Source organism: Camelus bactrianus, chromosome 18, assembly GCF_048773025.1.
Source record: "Camelus bactrianus isolate YW-2024 breed Bactrian camel chromosome 18, ASM4877302v1, whole genome shotgun sequence".
Lineage (NCBI taxonomy): Eukaryota > Metazoa > Chordata > Mammalia > Artiodactyla > Camelidae > Camelus > Camelus bactrianus.
The window spans coordinates 10,474,665-10,483,440 of NC_133556.1; positions in this window are offsets into that span (position 1 = coordinate 10,474,665).

Consider the following 8,776-nt stretch of genomic DNA (forward strand, 5'->3'; position numbering starts at 1 on the left):
AAATTTTCAGATTCTTTTCCATTACAGCTCATTACAAGAAACTAAATATAGTTCCCTGTGATGTACAGTAGGTCCTTGTTGTTTATCTTTTTTACATATAGTAATATGTATCTGTTCATCTCAGACTCCTAATCTGTCCCTCCCCTGACCTGGTAACCACAGTTTCTTTTCTATGTCTATGAGTCTATTCCTGGTTTGTAAATCAAATTTGTATTTTTTTTTAAGATTCCACGTATAAGTGACATCAAATGATATTTGTCTTTCTTTGTCTGACTTAATTCACTTAATATGATCATCTCTAGGTTAAAAGGGCTTATTTTTAAATAAGAGAAACTGGCCTTTTTTTTCACCCAAATTAAACAAGATAAATCTTAACTTTCACTTTCTCCCCTTGGAATTATGCCCTGCCTTATCTGAATACCTCACCAAAATGTTGTGTGTAAGTCAGCTGGCTCTACGCTTGGTTCAGCTACTCTGTATCTCGGTGGATTTGTCTATGTGGTTTACACCCCCCGGGGCTTCTGTGGCATTATTTAAGGAAGGCAGTACCTGGGATAGACAAGTTTCTTTCTGGCATCATATGATCATACTCAAAGCAGATACTTTCTCTCATTTTCTTTGGGAAAAAGACTTGAAGAAATGAAGTTTTCATAGCTAATTCAGAATACTAGTGAAAAAAAAAACAATTATTACAGGTAAACTGATCACAACATTTTCTGAAAACCTTACCAGGTGTCACATGCTAACACTCGTATCATACTATTGTTCTCTGATGCTGCAGTGTGAAATGTTTTTACTAGTACATCTGTTTTGACACAGTGTACTAACATGTTGCTGAATTCTTGACGCAGGCATTTGCCATGCATTGCTAAACTCAAATCCTCTTTAAAGAGTAATTCTAGATTGATTCCATATACGGGGCTGGATGAGGAGTGTGCATGAGCACTGTCATCGTGTGTCTTAGGTGGAGGGGACAAGAGGTTCAGCTGCATTCCATCGGGCAAACCACAGTTCTGAGAGCAACACAAAACAATGCCACTTTCTTGAAATAGAAAATCGCCACCAGCTTCTTGGCGTGGTGGAAAGGCATCATGTTTTTAGGTCACTCTGCATCATTACTGTGACCTAGTTCTCATTATTCAGTGGTTACATTAGTGTATATTTTACTGTGTGCAAGTTAAGATCTGGAAGAGTGATTTGTGGCTGTGTTTCCATTTGTCAGAATCTCTTGCGCAATTGCCAACCTTCTCTCTTAATTGACCAGGGTCTCTGTTTTGGGTGCTGCCAGTACAAAGCTTTCTTATGAGAACAAACCCCTTAAACTTAAAAGGTCAGACAGTTTCTTAATGTGCTTGCATGAAAGCTGAAAATTAAGATGACAGAGGGAGTAAATACCAAAGGTCAGGAAAGTACAGATTCAAAGTCAGGTCCTAATGTTTCTGTCTTTTTGGCAAGAAATGACAATTGGGATCAGACAATGGAATTTCGAAGGAAAAAATAAGCAGAAGATGATATTTCAGTTGTGGCTGAACCTTTGGACAACTCTCTTCTGCTTCCCCATGGTAGAGGAGTCAGCCATCTCTCAAAGCCCTTCAATGCATTCCAGTCTTCTTGGAGAGGAAAGAATGCAAGTTTCAGAGTCAGCTGGGTTTCAGCTTCCAGCTCATCTGTGTTCTAACTCCATGACCTTGAGTATGCTAATCTCTCTGAGCCTCACAGTTCCTTTGCCTTTCAAAAACTAGGAGCAAGGATTCCAATTCTCCAGCGTAATGTGCAGAATCAATGCTATAATGTAGGTAGAAGTGACTGCACTGTACTTCACACATAGTAGATGCTCAATAAATGTTACTTCTCCTTAATTTCTGTGTCTGCCTAAATCACAGACATTAGATATTGGTTGACCTTGCAAGTCTTCCTTTCTCTGTGCGATGTTAGGCTGCCCAGAGTCTCAGAGCATTGTTCAAAGGGCAACAAGGGCTCTGCACAGTGCAGGAGGGTCTCTGCTTATGACTTGGCTCATGTGGACTCTTCAGTCTTCCAAAAACAGGTCCTGTGTGATTTTCCGCATTTTTTTCCCCTTAGTTGATCTCTCGGGGTTTGTCTCCTTGCCTGCCTAAAACAGATGTACCTGTGAGGCCTCTCTGAAGCCTGACTAGTCCCTGTCCCTTCCAGCTTTGAGCATTATCCCTGACCTCTCTAGGTATTTCTGGCATCATAATAACAGCTAATATTTGTTTGGTGCTTACCAGGTATGAGGCATTGTGCTAAGTGCATGATGTCACTTGGTCTCACTTAACATGACCTCACAACATCCCAAATAAGGAAGATGCTTTACTTATCTGCATCTAAGAATCACATACCTGAGGCTTGAAGAGGTTGAGAGACAGGCTGAATAAATGGCAGAATTAGGATTTGAGTCGAGGACTATGAGACTTCAAAACCAGCACTTAGCACTGTGAGGGAGAGCTTTTTCAGTATCACCTGGCCACTGGCCTTGTCGGATGCAGTTGGTACAGAACTGGAGGGTGTGAACTCTTCATCCTCCCGGGGAAAAGATTGACAACAGAAGTCACTCAGCTGAAGCATTCAGTGGCTTTGAACAGGATGCAATTAAGCCTGTAATCTGTTATGATCACCTAAAGCATCATTTGGAGATGAGAACTCTTTCCAACAAGCAGTTCAGATGATGTAGGTGTCCTTGTTTGACACCTGTAATGTCTGTGCTTATCATTCTAGATGGACGAGCAGGAAATATCTTTGAGTGTCTTCAGAATGAACAATTGGAGGAGTCTGACTGACTGTGCAGCCTCTCACACTGTAGGATTCTTACACACACTAGAGCTCCTAATACAGTAGCTGTGTCCATCCTTGTAGAGCAAGAGAACAATGTGGTTTCAGCTTTTGGGAAGACACTATTGACTGGCAGAGTGGTGACAAGTTGGGGAGCTCCCTTCTGTTCTGGCCCTCAGCATGATGGCATCACCTTCTTATGTTCCACAGCCCTGCAGGAAGTCGTGCAACATGGAAGTGTGGGTGGTAGATTGTGCCCCAGTTCACAGGGGTGGTTAGTGACAGAACTAAATCTACCTGGCATGGTTGTTGGAGGGGGTCCTGAGACTTAGCTGGGGACCATTTACTTGCCAAGAACAGAAACTCCTGCACATGCTAATTTAAGAAAGAGGATCCTTATAGTCATGATATGGGGGAGTCTCAAGGCATCTAATTGTGGATTCAGATTGGGTCTCAAAGAATTGAAAAGGCAGCAGAATGATATCGTTTCTACCCGCCTTTTTCCCTCCGTTCTCCAGGGGCCACAAGATTTCTTGTCTTGGCTTCTCTTGGCAGATGAATTTCATCTTCAATGCTCCTCATTTTTACTCTGGCATGATTTCTGGTTCCTGTGGCTTTGAGTTACTATGGTAATAGAAATGATAATAATAGCTAATATCTGTGTAGAGCTTGCCACGATCCAGGTCCTGTTCCAAGTGCTTGCCCTGAAGTACTTCTTGCAAGAACCCTAAGGGGTAGTTACTATCAAGACCTCCATTTCATAGGTGAGGAAACTGAAGTATGGAGTAGTTAAACTAATTGCCCAGAGCTGCACAGCTAATATGGAACAACTTTGGAATTCGAATCTGCTGTCTTAGTGCCCAGTATTGGTTGCCTATGCACAGACCTGGATCTCTAAGATAAAGGTTCTTGAAGAGTAGCCTTTAACTAGCTGTGGCCCCGAGAGTGGTTTTGAGTCACATATCCAGTTGTGGGTGTGCTGTATGAGACACTTGCAGGCTCTGGGTCAGGGTGGGGAAAGGGGCTGTTCTCTAAAAAGGGAATGTGCGTAGAAGGGAAACAATGGGCATCTTTAGCAAGTCAAGAATTGCAGAGGGGTCAGAGCACAGAGCAGGACTATCCTGTGGCTGCCCTGCCAAGGTACTGCCCTCCAGCTGGAGCTGGAGCTGGTACAAGGCTTCCCTGGCAGAAGAGGCCAGTCTCACGTGCCAAGGACGTGGAGCTGGAGCTGGTACAAGGCTTCCCTGGCAGAAGAGGCCTGTCTCACGTGCCCCCATGTCCAGTTAGGCCTCTTCCTAGCCAACCTTCTGCCTTTTCCATCCTCTCTTATCTAAAGACCGAAACTTCAGCAGAGACCTATGATTTTAAAAAGTACAGGGACTTTTTCGATGTTGAGATGGAAATCATAACAACCCTGGAAAGATTTCTTCCTGCCCTTATGACCTCAAGGCCAGACCCACCTCTGCCCAGTGGTCCAGCTGCATGAATGCATTAGCGTGTGCGTGAATACCAAGTTGTTCCGAGGTGTCCACCCCTTCAGGCCTTGTAACTTCTCGGAGGGGTCACTATTCCCCTCGGTTCCCTTGACCTCAGCCAGGCCCTGGGTGGTGCAGGGGCTGAAGCTGTGCCCCTTCTCAGCAGTGCCTCTGGGAGGCAGGCAGGACTTTGGTAAAACACTCTGCGGGACTCAGCTCCCTTAGCGAGTGAATTGAGATGAGGGACCCAATCGAACCAGACATTTGGGTGTCAGTGTTTGTGTTTGGAAGAGAAGGAGACTTGAGAGGAGGCTCTGCTCTTTATAAAACAACAGAGCTGCGCGGGCAGCTTCCTTCGGGGAACGGATGGGGATTTCAAGACACAGGAATGTTTCCAGGCGCCACATGTGCCTTGGGAAGGCAAAGGCCAAGTTCTGTAAGAAGCTGAAGGGAACACAGTTGCCCCTGGGCCTTGGGAACCACGATCATTCCTAAGAAGACATACAGCTTCCCCCTGCACCCCTGCCCAGGACCACCCTCAAGCAACACTGCTAAGAGCAAATCATGGAGGACAGCTGGCAGGGAGGGCAGGGAAGGAAGTGGATGAGACGAACGATCCTGGTTGTCCTGGTGTCAGGGGAGAAGGGCATGGCCTGGGGACGTGCAGCAGTCTTGATGTGACCTGAGAGGATTACCTTTAACCTGTGCATCTGCCCAGCACAGGGCCTGATCATTATTCCCTGGCGCCAGCTCTGGGAGAGGCTGCTGATGGTTGATAACTCATTTGTGGCTCAGATGGGCTTTTTTTTTTTTTTTTTTTTTTTTTTTTGCCCATTTTTGGGCTGTATGTGGCCTGCTCATGTTGTGTCATGGACTTTCAGGCTCCTAAGATGCTAAGGACTCCCAGGTGAGGTCACCTGTCTAGTGTTGTGGGAGGGTCAGGCTGTGATACTCCTCTGATGGTCTGAGGTGCAGCAGGGGTGCTGGAAAAGACGATGTCTGAGCATTTGATTCAATCTGCTTATCCTATCTGGTTGGCAGAGAGAACAAAGGATATTCTTTGTATGGCCCTTTGTATGACCCTCCTTGGCTACACGTATGTGTATATGCACACACACATGTGCACACACTTAACATGTGAGCACGTGTATTTCCTGCATATTCTTAGTCTGTTTCTCGTTATGGTGTTGAGGGAGGGTTTGTGGAGAATACGATAGTGGATATTTTCCTTCTCTACAGTGAATCTCAAACATTCAGGAATGCTAAAAAATATAAGAGAAGTTAAGCATGTGGCTATGAAAAAAGTAGGCTCCGGAATCCATCTGACTGGTTTGAATCTCACTTGTATTCCACATCCCAGCTGTGTGATTTTTTGTTATTTAACTTCTCTGAGCACCAGGTTTCTCATTTCAAAGATCAGGTTAATCATTGTATTTCCTTTGTAGGGTTGTTGTGAGGCTTAAATGAGGAAAGTATCTGGCACAGTGCCTGTCCCATTGTAAAGGATTTATGAATGTAAGTTACCACTAAGGTGAATCAATATCTCTAACCACCTCTCAGTATTGCATTATGGATGGGCATCATGTCTCTATCTACATCTTTGCTGAGCTCATGCATACGTGTAGCTTCATTAGCCTTTGGAGAAAATGCACCCCAGATGGGTGTTCCTGGGCAGCTGGGAGTCCCTGTGAGCAACGGCCCCCTTCCAAGTCACTGTCCCACATGTCAAGCTGAGTGTCTGCTGGCTTGGGATTTTGAGTGCCTGTTGTCTCCTGGCCTCACTCCAGGTAGGGACTGCTAGCCAAGGTTACCAGAGCTCTGTTCTAAACTAAAGGATCAAAGAACCTCCCTGAAAGAGGAATACGTTTCTTTCTGTGATTTTAATAAGTTCATTACCTAATTGAAAAAGCCATGCAAATGGCAAGAGAAGCCATGGGAGAGAGTGCATGTGGTGTGCAAATGTGTGTGTGTGTGTGTGTGTGTGTGTGTGTGTGTGTGTTTATGAGTGTGTTTATGTCCGTGTGCACCCTTATGGAGTGAAGCGAAGGAAAATGAAAACCGTAAATCCCATAGTGCTGTTCATGGAGCATCTTTGGAGTCTGAGTTGAAGATTATAGTTGAACTCTGCCAGTTCATTCATTATTTAATCCTTTAATTGATGACCGTGGTGGAAAGATGACAGCAGCACATCCTTGGCATCGAGGCAAGTTCCATTTATTTGTTTATTACAGTTGCACAATTTATCTAGTAGAGAGCGAGTGATGGGAAGTCACCCATGCTTCATGGTTCAAAATGTTGTTATAAATAACAATTAATCCACTTAGATATCTGGCTTCATTCAACCTGAAGAATCTCACTGGATATAAAAGATTCTGGAGGAGAATGCTGAGGAGGAAAGGATATTTCCATTCCCTTGGCTCACTCTTACTGTCTGGTCTTCCAGAAGTGCCTGAGGTTTTCCAAGATGATGAGTATTCAGGATTGTTGGTACCATCCCTTAACTCCTATTGTTTTACTGCCAGCATCCTCTCTGTGGCAGTTAACCACGCATGACCTTAGGGTGTTTTCTTGAATTACTATGCTAAACTATTAAAATTAGTATTATTCATTTGTTATCTATATATTGTCTTCTTAAAAAGATTACAAACTCCTTGAAGGCAGGGATTATCCCTTAGCTTAAGTACAGGAGAGATGCTTAATAACACAGGACAAAGTGAGAACTGACATGAAAAGTGACTGAGCTCCTATTGTGGACCAGGACCTGTGCTTGGAGCTTTCATATGCATTTGGCAAGATTTGAATATGGAGAAAATGAAGGTAGAGATCTATCTGAATTCCAAAAATAACAAATAACATTAAATGTAACATAGCATAACATAGCACAGCACAACCTATTAAAGGAAAAAAATATCAAAAGTGTAAAATAGTAAAAAAAAAAAATAATAATAATAATACACTTTTATAAATTTGGAGAGAATATGGTAAGAACTCTAACCAGATACTCTTTAGAAGAAGTTTAAGCTTCATATTTACACTCACAATCTGAATATTTATGTTCACAAAGTTTTCACCTTTACCATGATCTTCATATGGCTCTTTTCTAAGATTTCCAATATGCTTCTATTAGCAAACCCACGGATTCCTCAGGTTTAGAAAGGAAAACAAGCCATTCCCTGCATTCCACGTACAAAGAATTTTTTTAAAATAGACTTTATTTTTCTTAGAGTAAATTTAGGTTCACAGCAAAATTGAGCAGAAAGCACAGTGAGTTCCCATATGTGCTTCTGTCCCCCACCTCCACACGCTCCCCCACTGTCCACATCCCACACCAGAGTGGTACATTTGCTATAACTGATGAACTGATGTTGACACATTGTCACACATTAGGGTTCACTCTTGGTGTTGCTCATTCCGTACATTTTGACAAATGTATAATGACGTGTATCCACCATTGTATCATACAGAATGGTCATGATTCTATTGCCCTAAAACCCCTCTGTGCTCTAGGTACAAAGGATTTTAGTGTTGGATTTAATTGTTTATTTAGCCATTAGAAGACATAGGGGACTGAAGTGAAGTTTGTGGTAATCCTCTGTCAGTGATTTTAGCCTGATCTACTAAAATGGAGAGTTCCAAAGAATTCACTGGGAAGTTGCAGCAAATCTCCTGTTCTGACCTCGTGTCTTACTTCATTTGCCTCCAGAGAATAATGCACTTTCCTTCCACCTTCCAAATCTCCAGTGGTTGCCTTTCATGAAACTAACTCAGCACAAACGGGGAATGGGATTCTGGGAAATGCAGTTCTTGGCTGTTTTTTAAAGTGATGCTTAAGTGAGGAGACCTTCAAAGGGCTGACAGTGCTGAGTTGACACCAGTCTTTTTATAGTTGACCTTTCTTCAGAAAGTTGACCTTTCTATAGCATTAGACCCCCCCCCCTCCTAAAAAGTTCTGTTTCCAGAAAGGCATAGGCCAATGCATTGAATTTACTTCTGGACTGAGCATCTATAGGGAATTCCTGCCTTCTTCCCCGTCTTGGGATCTGGGCAAGACAATGTAGAAGAAAACTGAAAGACACTTGTGTTCTATCCCCCTTGAGCTTAGAACATGTCTAACACCAGTCAGAAACTGGAATCAAACCTAGATTGTTACGGAAACGACAGGCCAGTCAAGAAACAAGCACCACTCAGAGGGTTGGAGTACTCAGATGTATTACGCCGGCGGGCTCAGAGGGGCTTCTGCTCCGAAGCTCTGAGCACCTCCAAGATGTGCACATGAGGTTTTATAGGGTAAAGTACAAGCTTGGGGTATTCGGCCAACAGGCATGGAACAACTTTAGCAGCATCATCATCACAAAAGTGGAGGCAGGGAGGCAGCAAACCAACATTCCAAAGCCAGATATGTATCTTTGAAAATCCAGCTGGCTAGCAAAAACACATAAACAGCAAACCAACACTAATTAACCTAGATTTACAAGTTAGTCTAGCAGAACTCAGATCAGTATTCCAATACT